We start from the raw sequence: 13,119 nt of genomic DNA, 5'->3' as shown, positions 1-13,119 counted from the left end.
TCTAAGTAAATCCTAAAATCTGTAGAATCAWGCAACCCAGATACAGTGCCTTCAGAAAGTATTTGCAATTTAAAATGTGTTAAATTKAGATTTTGTTTCACTGATCTACACACAATACCTCATAATGTCAAAGTGGAGTTTTGTTTGTAGAACATTTTGGAAATGAATAACAAATGTAAAGCTGAAATGTCTTGAGTCAATAAGTATTCAACCCCTTTGGTATGGCAAGCCTAAATATGTTCACTAGTAATTTCACAAATCACATAATAAGTTGCATAGACTCATTACGTTTTCTATAATAATGGTTAACATGACTTTTGAATGACAAAACCATCTCTGTACCCCACACATACAATTATCTGTAAGGTCCCTCAATCAAGTAGTGAATTTCAAGCACAGATTTTACCACAAAGACCAGGCAGGTTTTTCAATGCCTCGCAAAGAAAGGCACTGGTTGCTAGATGTGTAAAAAAAAAAAAAAAAAGTAGATGATGAATATCCCTTTGGCATGGTGAATTATGAATTAGGCTTTGGTGTATCAATAAACCCAGTCACTACGAAGATACAGGCGTCCTTCCTAACTCAGTTTCCGGAGAGGAAGAAAACTGCTCAGGGATTTCACCATAAGACCAATGGTGTGATATGAGAAAAACGAGGATGGATCAAAAACATTGTAGTTAATTCACAATACTAACCTAATTGACAGAGTGAAAAGACGGAAGCCTGTACAGAATAAAAATATTCCAAAGCATGCATCCTGTTTGCAATAAAGCACTTAACTAATACTGAAAAAATGTGGCAAAGAAATGTACTTTTTGTCCTGAATACAAAGTGTTATTTTGGGGTAAATTCAACAAGCACACTCTTCATATTTTCAAGCATGGTGGTGGCTGCATCATGTTATGGGTAAACTTGTCATCGGCAATGACTTGGGAGTTTTTTAAGAATAAAATAAACAGAATAAAGCTATACTGAACAAAAATTAAATGCAACATGCAACAATTTTAAAGATATTACTGAGTTACAGTTCATAGAAAGAATCAGTCAATTGAAAGAAATTCATTAGACCCTAATCTATGGATTTCACATGACTGGGCGGGAGCGGCCATGGGTGGGCTAGGGCCCACCAACTTGGGTGTCACGCCCTGACCTTAGAGATCCTTTTTATGTCTCTATTTTGGTTGGTCAGGGCGTGAGTTGGGGTGGGCATTCTATGTTTTTGTTCTATGTTGTCTATTTCTATGTGTTTGGCCGGATGTGGATCTCAATCAGAGGCAGCTGTCTATCGTTGTCTCTGATTGAGAACCATACTTAGGTAGCCTTTTCCACCTGTGTTTTGTGGGTAGTTGTTTTCTGTTTTGTATGAGTACTGACAGAACTGTTGCCGTTTGTTCCACTTTTGTTTTTGTTTCAGTGTTCAGGCTATAATAAACATCATGAACACGTACCACGCTGCGCTTTGGTCTACTCCTTCTTCCTCAGACGAACATCGTGACATTGGGAGCCAGGCCTACCCACTGGGGAGCCAGGTCCAGCCAATCAAAATGAGTTTTTCCTCACAAAAGAGCTTTATTACAGACAGGAATACTCCTCAGCTTTTTGATATGCCACGCCTGTCAGGTGGATGTATTTTCTTGGCAAAGGAGAAATGCTCACTAACAGTGATGTAAACAAATTTGTGCACAACATTTGAGAGAAATAAGCTTTTTGTATGTATGGAAAATGTCTGGGATCTTTTATTTCAACTCATAAAACATGGGACCAACACTTTACATGTTGCGTTTATATTTGTGTTCAGTATATACACACAGGCAAAATCCTAGAGGAAAACCTGGTTCAGTGTGCTTTCCAACAGACACTGGGAGACAAATTCACCTTTCAGCAGGACAATAACCTTAGACTTGCCAAATCTACATTGAAGTTGCTTATCAAGATAACATTGAATGTTCCTGAGTGGTCTAGTTACAGTTTTGACTTAAATCGGCATGAAACTCTACGGCAGGACTTGAAAATGGCTGTCTAGCAATGGTCAACAATCAAGTTGACAGAGCTTCAAGAATTTWAAAAGGAATAATGGGCAAATATTGTACAATCCAGGTGTGCAAAGCGCTTAGAGACTTACTCCAAAAGACTCACAGCTCTAATCGCTGCCAAAGGTGCTTCTACAAAGTATTGACTCAGGGGTGAGAACACTCATGGAAATATGCAAAAATGTCTAAAAACATGTTTTCATTTTGTCATTATGAGGTATTGTGTGTAGATGGGAGAAGAAAAAAAATTTAAATAAAAATTTGAATTCAGGATGTAACACAACAAAATGTGGAGTAAGTCAAGGGCTATGAATACTTTCTGAAGGCACTGTATAAAACGACAGCCTAAACTCCTTTAATAGTCTCAGTTTGCTGTTTTGCTTGTTATCTTGTAAAAGACAAMGCTGCTTGTTTTTGGGGGGCCAGGGTAAAAGCCAGGGTAAAGGCCAGGGTAAAGAATGATTATACACGGACACTGCAACTTTAGATATAGACTCAAGGTTTAATTAGAGCAACCACACAACTTCAGGGGATAAATAAATGATGAAATCCTGTGAACAAAGAGCTGGAACCTGCAAAGGCATCAAACTCTTAACTCGAGCTAACCCCTGCTCTTTACACCCCAGAGCCCCAGCATCCGGTATCAAAATAAAAGTCCTCCGATTATGGTCCCACACTATCACAGTACTGCTATGGTTTATTACAGCTTGTGTCTATGTCTATGTTCGTGTGTCTGTGCGTGTGAGCACACACACTTCTTCTCACACTGTCTTCATTGATATACAGTAGACGTTGTCAATTCTAATCGGTCAGCTGGCAGTAGAGTTTGGTTTCTAACCTTGGTCTCAAGCTCTATTTGAACTCAGCACTACAGATAACCAAGGAACAGAGATTGGTCTCAAGGTTGAAAGTACTGCTTAACTGCCAACCCAATGCAACTTTGTAATGTCAGTGTTTAAACCTTGTGATTCACTCACAGAGGAGTTGTCATGGGTTATTTTCTGGGCAGACTCGGTACCTTGCAAGGATCACGTAGATCTCTGTGGTCAAGCATTCTTTCACAATGATGAGAGACAGGCCATCGTCTGAGAGGGCAGGGAGGTTCAGACTCTTTTAAAGAGAGAGAGACAGAGAGGGAGAGGTTGAGTGAGATGGTAACTCTGGTCAACTGAGATTAAATGGTTACATACACACACATACACATACGTAGCTCAGTGTAACACACTTTATCAGGCTTGAAGATTACTACAGGTTTTGATTTGAAGTGCCACAGACATGCGTTCAACAACTTTGTTGCAGTGGATAGTTGAAGAAAGTGTAACAAGTATAGCGCATGCACACACACACACACACACATCAAGACTCATGGTGTCAGATCTCATTTGCCTGAATCTTACTGACAGGAAGCAGGCTATAACTATCATAATAAACACTCATGGGTGGGAGATGGATATATGGCCTGCTTTAAGCCTTAAGTAAAACATAATTTAACTGCTGTAATCACACATAAATCTCTGGACTCTATTGTGGAAACAAATGTGAGAGACCTAGAGGCTCAAAGGCCCTGGAAAATCAGCAGCTGCGCTTTTCTCACTTGTGGGAAAACTAAAGTATGGTTTAATGTATTGGGGAACTACAGAATCAATAGTGCTGTGAAGTCATTAGGTCTCATGTGATCGGGAAACACCCTTGCATTTCCCTCTGAATGTCTGAAAGCTACAGTTCCATGATGTCACATATCTCGTGTGTCTGGCCATGTTCACTAACTACTGTAACACCCTCTGGGCCATGTTCACTAACTACTGTAACACCCTCTGGGTACCATGCAGTACCACACCCTCTTACACACCAGCCAAGCTTCTGGGAGAGTGCACTGGTTCTCCTTTGATTACCATGGAGGTAACTCACTAGATCATAGTTGCCTCAGATTCCTGCAGGACAGAAAGATGATTGACTGTAATGTGTGGGTGGTGTCAATTTAGACGTCCTGTCTCGGCCGCTTCATTACATTTAAAACCCATGGAGTCGGCCATATTGAAGTTTGCATTACATGGAAGTATGTGGTCATTCGAATCTGGTGTCATAATTGAACGTAAGTGTTGCCAACTTAGGTCTATTACATTACACACAATAGGCCAGGTTGGGAGAAAATGGGTGAGAAGGTTCATGCTAGCAGCCCTGGGGAATAATGTTATTGACATGTACTGTAACCAATACACTTAACACTTTTAAGATAGACTAGGAGTGACATTAAAATAATTGCCATTTCATTATTAATGGATAAACAGTAGTGTTTGTGTGTGTGTGTGTGTGTGTGTGTGTGTGTGTGTGTGTGTGTGTGTGTGTGTGTGTGTGTGTGTGTGTGTGTGTGTTAAAAAGCAGCTGTTAGGTATTAATAAGTGGGGTCATTTTAACCTCAGTCATAGAGATGAAATTAGAGAAGTATGGAGAAGGGCTCAGCTGGTCTGTGAGTTCATTCACTCCACAGGCATCAGCAGCGACAGAGGAGCGTGACTCCGCACCATGCCTCACATTCTCAGTTCTCTCTCACTCTTGCTCTAACACACACACACACATAGGCATGCACATACACACACTTGCACGTGCAGACACACACGCTCTCTCACTCTGTCTGTGCTTCAGACCTTACCTCAAAGTGACACAGCATTCTCTATTCTAAAACCACACTGGCTAGACACACAGTCAGTTCCTAAACCCTCCCCTGAATCCGCAATCTCCAAACCTGGGTGTAGTAGCATACGTGCCGTCTCACACATAGTATCTCTCCTCAAGCAACCTCTTCACCCACTGAAAATGGAAAAGATGACCTGAATAATTATAGGCAATGCTATTACTACCCTGCCACACGAGATTATAATTTAACACAGATCAATTATAATCATTATGCAATGTGTATTTGGATTAGCTGGGTTTGACGTTGTAAATAGAGGATATGATAAATATCTATCCAGATTTATTTCATGTCACATGAACCTCTGGCACGACTGATGAGAAATTATTTATTTCCTTTTCTGTTTAAACACTTAAAATGCTTGGAATGTACGTGCTTCAACATCATATTGCTCAAATGATGTCAGGAAACATGTTGTCATGTTGTCGTTGGCAATATACCAAATTGATGTAACAGTTCAACAATCCAACTACAAATGACTTACCCAAGGACAAGCACCATTGACACGTTCAAAGTAGTGGAGGCTCCTCAGAGGAGTAAGGGGAGGACCATTCTCTAAAAATAGTGAAACCTTGAAAGTTATTATTTTTTAGATAAAACTACACTAAATATACGTCAGCAAATAATTTATTAAAACACACTGTTTTGCAATGAAGGTCTACAGTAGCCTCAGCAGCACTATGCAGGTTAGCACCATGGTGTACCCGGAGGGCAGCTAGCTTCTGTCCTCTTGGTACATTGACTTCAATTCAAAACGTAGGAGGATAACGGTTCTCACCCACTTCCACAGACTTMCACATTAATTATGGCAACTTCCGGACCTATCAGAGCTCTTGCAGCATGAACTGACATGTTGTCCACCCAGTCAAAATATCAGAGAATTAATCTAGTACTGAAAGCACAAGCTACAGCTAGCTAGCATTGCAGTGCATTAAATGTGGTGAGTAGTTGACTCRAAGAGAAAGAAAGACAATAGTTGAACAGTTTTTAACAAATACATTTCTTCCAAAATGAAGGATAAGCAAGAGAGAGTGCAAGAGATAGTTACATTTGGTTGTATTTTTTTATTTTTACTTTCACTTTCACTTAACGTTAGCTAGAGAATGCAGCTTGCTAGTTTAGCCTACTCAAACACCCGGCTCAAACAGAGAGATGCTATGTTAGCTAGCTGACTATGGCTATCCAACACTGGAACTCTTCCAAGTCAAGGTAAGCTTTTGGTTTTATTAATTTATTGCCACCAGGTCCCACCGATGTAACTGCTAAACACCTGCTCGTGGAACATCTCATTCCAAAATCATGGGTATTACTATGGAGTTGGTCCCCCCTTTGCTGCTATAACATCCTCTACTCTTCTGGGAAGGATTTCCACTAGATGTTGGAACATGCTTCCATTCAGCCACAAGAGCATTACATCACTGATGTTGGCCGATTAAGGTGTTCCAATTCATCCCAAAGATGTTCGATGGGGTTGAGGTCATGACTCTGTGCAGGCCAGTCAAGTTCTTCCATACCAATTGTCAGGACCCGGTGCGAGAAACAGTCACTAATAATYGTCAGAACCCAGAAGATGAGGCAGACACAGCAGTACTAGAGATGGTGGTTTAATTAAAGAACAAAATCTTCAGGCAAGCAAACTAAATCCACAATGTCCAAAAATAAAGCCAAGAGGCACAAAATGGAAATCCTCCAAAATACAAAAGAAACTCCACAAAGTGGTAAAAAACAGCAGGGAAAAACAAACCTCAAAAGACTACTCCAATAATACAAGAACTAAACAGAGAACCTCTGGAAAATCCAACAAGAGAATATCTATATAAAAAGGCTTGGGCTGGGGCTGGTGCTAACTTACAAACACTGAGCAAGGAACTGAGGAACACACAGGGTTTAAATACTAACAATGGAATGACCTACAGGTGCAAACAATAATAAGAGCAAGAAAACAAAAGGTACAAAAAAGGTGCAATGGGGACATCTAGTGACCAAAACCCGAACAGTCTTGGCCAAACACCTGACACCAATCTCAACAAACCATTTCTATATAAAACATTGCTTTGTGCACGGGGCAGTGTCTGCTGAAACAGGAAAGTCCCTTCCCAAATGTTGCCACAAGTTGGAAGCACAGAATCATCTAGAATGTCATTGTATGCTGTAGCATTAAGATTTCCCTTCACTGGAATTAAGGGGCCGAGCCTGAACCATGAAAAACAGCCTAGTCATTATTCCTCCTCCAACAATTTACAGTTGGCATATGCTTTGGGGCAGGTAGCGTTATCCTGGCACTTTTAACAAGGCACACCTTTTAATTGAAATGCATTCCAGGTGACTACCTATTGAGAGAATGCCAAGAGTGTGTAAAGCTGTCATCAAGGAAAATGTTGGCTACTTTGAAGAAACTCAATATATAAAATAAATGTTTGATTTGTTGAACACTTTTTTGGTTTAGTAGATAAAAGTAAGAGTTGTCAAAATATATATAGTAAAGAGAAGTACATACAGACCTCAGATCTCATTACACTAACTCTACATTACACCAATGGTAAAGTCCAACCAGCTTACTTAGGGGAAGGTTCTACTTCCAGCATCTGTAACATGTTGCTCATGAATGTTTCCCTCACATTGTTGTGTGTGGAGAATTGACAGATATCCATTTACTAGTGCTTACAATGGTTGATAATCATCTCTTTTGGTTACTAAAAGTACTACAAGTATTGTTCTTTAGGCAGGATCCCATCTATTTTCACAACATACAGTACAGTCAAAGTTTTTGGACACACCTACTCATTCAAGGGTTTTCCTTTATTTTTACTATTTTCTACATTGTAGAATAATAGTGAAGACATCAAAACTATGAAACAACACATATGGAATCATGTAGTAACCAAAAAAGTGTTAAACAAGTCAAAATATATTTTGTTACTTTGTACACTCTTGGCAGTCTCTCAATCAGCTTCACCCTGAATGCTTTTCCAACAGTCTTGAAGGAGTTCCAACATATGCTGAGCACTTGTTGGCTGCTTTTCCTTCACTCTGAGGTCCAACTCATCCCAAACAATCTCAATTGGGTTGAGGTCGGGTGATTGTAGAGGCCAGGTCATCTGATGCAACACTCCATCACTCTCCTTCTTGGTCAAATAACTCTTACACAGCCTGGAGATGTGTTGGGTCATTGTCCTTTTGAAAAACAAATGATAGTCCCACTAAGCGCAAACCATATGGAATGGCGTATCGCTGCAGAATGCTGTGGTAGCCAAGCTGGTTAAGTGTGCCTTGAATTCTAAATAAATCACTGACAGTGTCACCAGCAAAGCACCCCCATACCTCCTCCTCCATGCTTCACGGTGGGAACCACACAAGTGGAGATCATCCGTTCACCTACTCTGCGTCTCACAAAGACAGCGTTTGGAACCAAAAATCTCAAATTTGGACTCATCAGACCAAAGGAAAAATGTCCACAGGTCTAATGTCCATTGCTCGTGTTTCTTGGCCCAAGCAAGTCTCGTCTTCTTACTGGTGTCCTTTAGTARTGGTTTCTTTGCAGCAATTCGACCATGAAGGCCTGATTCACGTAGTCTCCTCTGAACAGGTGATGTTGAGATGTGCCTGTTACTTGAACTCTGTGAAGCATTTATTAGTGCTGCAATTTCTGAGACTGGTAACTCTAATGAACAAATCCTCTGCAGCAGAGGCAACTCTAGTTTTGATGTCTTCACTATTATTCTACAATGTAGAAAGAAAAAGAAAAAGAAAATCCCTAGAATGAGTAGGTGTGTCTAAACGTTTTACTGGTACTGTACATTATACCAACGTTTTGAGCCAACTATACAGAAAACAAAGGTTGGATTCGATATCTTGAATTAATCAATTGTCCGTATAGGGACATTTATCAGAAGAACGTATTGCAAAACATAAATATTTTAATAGATCTCAAACAAAAATAGGGTTGGTATCAAAAGTGGTTAAACAATAGCAGTTCAAAGACTACATGAAAAACAGTGGTCACGGTGAGAGTATGGTCTGTAGCACCRACTGGCGGAATAAGACTGTCTCTCCTCCCTGTCCCTGGCCTGTCTGTCTCACCAGTGGTGTGCTTCTCTGTGTGTGCAGGGGGAATCCAATCTCTCTTTTCAATGTTATGACTGTCCGTTCYTCTAGAACGTACCTGCCTGGTCGGTGGCACCAGCCTGCCCTATGCAGCACTCGGGTCCTGTCTATGTAACGAAAGCCCGGTGCTGAAGCAGGTCTGGGTTTGAGTTCTAAGATCAAGTTTCTGATGTCAGTCTGTGGCCTGAACACTATGGTCTGGAAGGCAGGCCAGGGCCTGGGAGAAGACAGGTGGTTCTGTCAGTGGTTTTCGTTCTGGTTCTTGGCTGGTTCCTGATCTGAATCTGGTTCTGGCTGTGTGTGGAGGGTCTTGTTGGATGGGGCTGACAGGGATCTGTTTACRGAKGGGTCCAGARGGGTGTGTGTGGTGCCCCTGTACCAGGCCAGGTTGGAGTGGAGGGGTGCGGCTGTGTTGGGTCTGGTCCCACTGCTTAGTCTCCTAGTGGAGAGGTGGGAGAGGGGTCTGGACCTGGGGACACAAGGGATCAAAGGTCACCTGGATTCTGTGTTTAAAACCCTAAAAGGACAAAGTTCAACTCTGTTAGTTTAAGATTMTTTTCTTGAGGTCCTGGGACACAACAAGCAAATCCAGTCTAGACCTCATGTTTTGCAGTTTGCTATAGTTTATGTTCAATATGCAGTGTTTATCATTTGGCAAGCGATTGCATCGGTCAGATATTCCTTGACCAACCCAGTTGCTGTTTGAGGTGTGGCTGAACTTTCAAYCCTGCACTGGGTCTTACTGTTGTAAGTCTCTGGTCAGTGTGTGATCAGACCCCAGGAAGCACATTTACAGGTCAAGAGCTCTCTGCAGCAGTTCAACAGCCTCTCTACTCTTTGTATTACTGTGGTCCTGACACAGAAGCCTGCCTCCATTGGGATATTTAAATAGACACAATCGCAAGTCCACAGCACAGAGCAAAAAACACACAACCACTGGATTAAAAAACACACAGCAAAGGCAGACACAGATGGACAAACAACCTAGTACTGATTTTATCCTGTGGATTAATGCTGAGGGACAAATAACATTTAGAATTAAAGTGTGAAAGGGGGTGGTAGCACTCCTAATTAGAACCTGAGATAATGACCAAGTTTTTCTGTTTAGTTTCTTTTGTGCTTTTTACCCTTTTTTCTCCCCAATTGGTAGTTACAGTCTTGTCCCATCGCTGCAACTCCCGTACGGACTCGGGAGAGGCGAAGGTCGAGAGCCATGCGTCCTCTGAAACACGACCCTGCCAAGCCGAACTGCTACTTGACACACTGCTCGTTTAACCCGAAAGCCAGCCGCACCAATGTGTCGTAAGTAACACCGTACACCTGGCGACCATGTCAGCGTGCATGTGCCCAGCCCGCCACAGGAGTCGCTAGAGCATGAAGGGACAAGTACATCTGTAGTGATGCCTCAAGCACTRTAGAGCCTTAGACCGCTACGCCACTCGGGAGGCCGTTATTTTGGAAGTTACCTGTATATCACAGGAGGCTGCTGAGGGGAGGACGGCTCATAATAATGGCTGGAATGGAGTGAATGGAATGGTATCAAACACATGAAAACAATGCATTTGCTGTGTTCGATACCATTCAAATTTCTTCTGTTCCAGCCATTACTATGAGCCCGTCCTCCCTAAGTAAGGTGCCACCAGCCGCCGGTGCTGTATATAATGGGAACTATTGAGGAGAGATGGAGGGAGGAAGACAATGCATAGACTGTAAATAACAGGACAAATKATGGATTATGGATTATGTCCTCAATTTGAATGGATTCCTATTAGTGGGGTTATGGTAAAGAAGTAGTTAGCAGAACCAGAAGCAGAGGAGAGGTAGGGGGACAGGACATCCTTCTCACCCTGCTGTGTCAGCGCAGGTTTCGGCCCAGAAGTCTGCCAGGCACTCATCCACCTCCACCACTAGAGGGTGTTCTCTATCATACCAGCGCCTCCTGGTCTTCAAGGCAACCTGGAGGTGCTTCAGCACCATACGAGTCATGCAGGCTACTTCGAACACAGAAGTCACCATGTTCATTTATGATTGTCTAGGTTGAGTAATAGCATATGTCAATCACATGGGTTTCACATCTTACTGACGGGAAGCAGGCTATGACTACTATATCAAATCAAATGTATTTATATAGCCCTTCGTACATCAGCTGATATCTCAAAGTGCTGTACAGAAACCCAGCCTAAAACCCCAAACAGCAAGCAATGCAGGTGTAGAAGCACGGTGGCTAGGAAAAACTCCCTAGAAAGGCCAAAACCTAGGAAGAAACCTAGAGAGGAACCAGACTATGAGGGGTGGCCAGTCCTCTTCTGKCTGTGCCGGGTGGAGATTATAACAGAACATGGCCAAGATGTTCAAATGTTCATAAATGACCAGCATGGTCAAATAATAATAATACACCGTAGTTGTCGAGGGTGCAGCAAGTCAGCACTCAGGAGTAAATGTCGTTGGCATTTAATAGCCGATCATTAACAGTATCTCTACGCTCTGCAGTCTCTAGAGAGTTGACAAAGCAGGTCTGGGACAGGTAGCACGTCCGGTGAACAGGCTCAGGGTTCATAGCCGCAGGCAGAACAGTTGAAACTGGAGCAGCAGCACGGCCAGGTGGACTGGGGACAGCAAGGAGTCATCATGTCAGGTGTCCTGAGGCATGGTCCTAGGGCTCAGGTCTCCGAGAGAGAGAACGAAAGAGAAAGAGAGAGAGAAGGAGAGAGAGCACATACCTTAAATTCACACAGGAACGCGATAAGCAGGAGAAGTAATCCAGATTATAAAAACTGACCTAGCCCCGACACAAAACTAATGCAGCCATAAATACTGGAGGCTGAGACAGGAGGGGTCAGGAGCACCTGTGGCCACATCCGATGATACCCCGGAACAGGCCAAACCGGAAGCGATATAACCCCACCACTGCCAAAGCACAGCCCCCACACCACTAGAGGCGTATATCTTCAACACAACTTTACCCATCCTGAGACAATGGCCGAGTATAGCCACAAAGATCTCCGCCACGCACAACCAAGGGGGGGCGCCAACCCAGCTAGGAAGATCACGTCAGTGCTCCAACCACTCATGTTGAACGCACCCTCTCTAGATGGCATGAAAGTAGCAACCAGCTAACGCCAGTCTGACTGTACCCTAATAGCGTTAGTAGAGAATCCAGTCCTGGCAGCAGAGGTGGAACCGAGCACCAGCAGAGAACAGCAAGAGCCGGTTCGTTGCTCTAGAGGCTTTCCATGTTCACTTCACACTCTGGCGCCATGGACTACACTCCATCATATGACCCACGGAAGAGATGATCTTCAGTAAAGACTTAAAAGTTGAGACCCGCCGAGTCTGCCGTCTCTCACATGGGTAGCGGCAGACCATTCCCATAAAATGGAGATTATAGGCAGAAAGCCTGCCTCCAGCTGTTTCCTTAGAAATTCTAGGACAATTAGGAGGCCTGCGTCTTGTGACCCGTAGGCGTACGTGTAGGTTGTACGGCAGGACCAACTCGGAAGATAGGTAGGAGGCAAGCCCATGTAACGCTTTGTAGGGGTTAACAGTAAAACCTTGAAAATCAGGCTTGCCTTAACAGGAAGCCAGTGTAGGGAGGCTAGCACTGAAGTAATTATATGCCAATTTTTGGGTTCTAGTCAGGATTCTAGCAGCCGTATTTAGCACTAATGAAGTTTTATTTAGTGCTTTATCCGGCGTAGCCGGAAGTAGAGCATTGCAGTAGTCTAACTAGAAGTAACACAAGCATGGATACATTTTTCTGCATCATTTTGGACAGAAAGTTTCTGATTTTTGCAATGTTCGTAGATGGAAAAGCTGTCCTTGAAACGTCTTGATATGTTCGTCAAAAGAGAGTATCAGGTGTCCAGAGTAACGCCGAGGTCTTCACAGTTTTAATTTGAGACGACTTTACAACCATCAAGATTAATTGTCAGATTCACAGAAGATTTCTTTGTTTCTTGCGACCTAGAACAAGCATCTCTGTTTTTGTCCGAGTTTAAAAGTAGAACGTTTTCAGCATCCACTTCTTATGTCTGAAACCAGGCTTCTAGCGAGGGCAATTTTGGGCTTCACCATGTTTCATTGAAATGTACGCTGTGTGTCATCTGCATTAGCAGTGAAAGTTAACTTATGTCTTTCGGAATGACTCCCAAGAGGTAAATATATAGTTGAAAACAATAGTGGGGTCCTAAAACGGAACTTGAGGAACACCGGGAAATGTACAGTTGATTTGTCAGAGGACAAACATTCACAGAGACATAACTGACTATCTTTCGCGACAGATTTAAGATCTAA

The sequence above is a fragment of the Salvelinus sp. IW2-2015 genome, linkage group LG24, assembly GCF_002910315.2.
Source record: "Salvelinus sp. IW2-2015 linkage group LG24, ASM291031v2, whole genome shotgun sequence".
Taxonomy (NCBI): domain Eukaryota; kingdom Metazoa; phylum Chordata; class Actinopteri; order Salmoniformes; family Salmonidae; genus Salvelinus; species Salvelinus sp. IW2-2015.
This window is presented reverse-complemented; position numbering follows the sequence as displayed.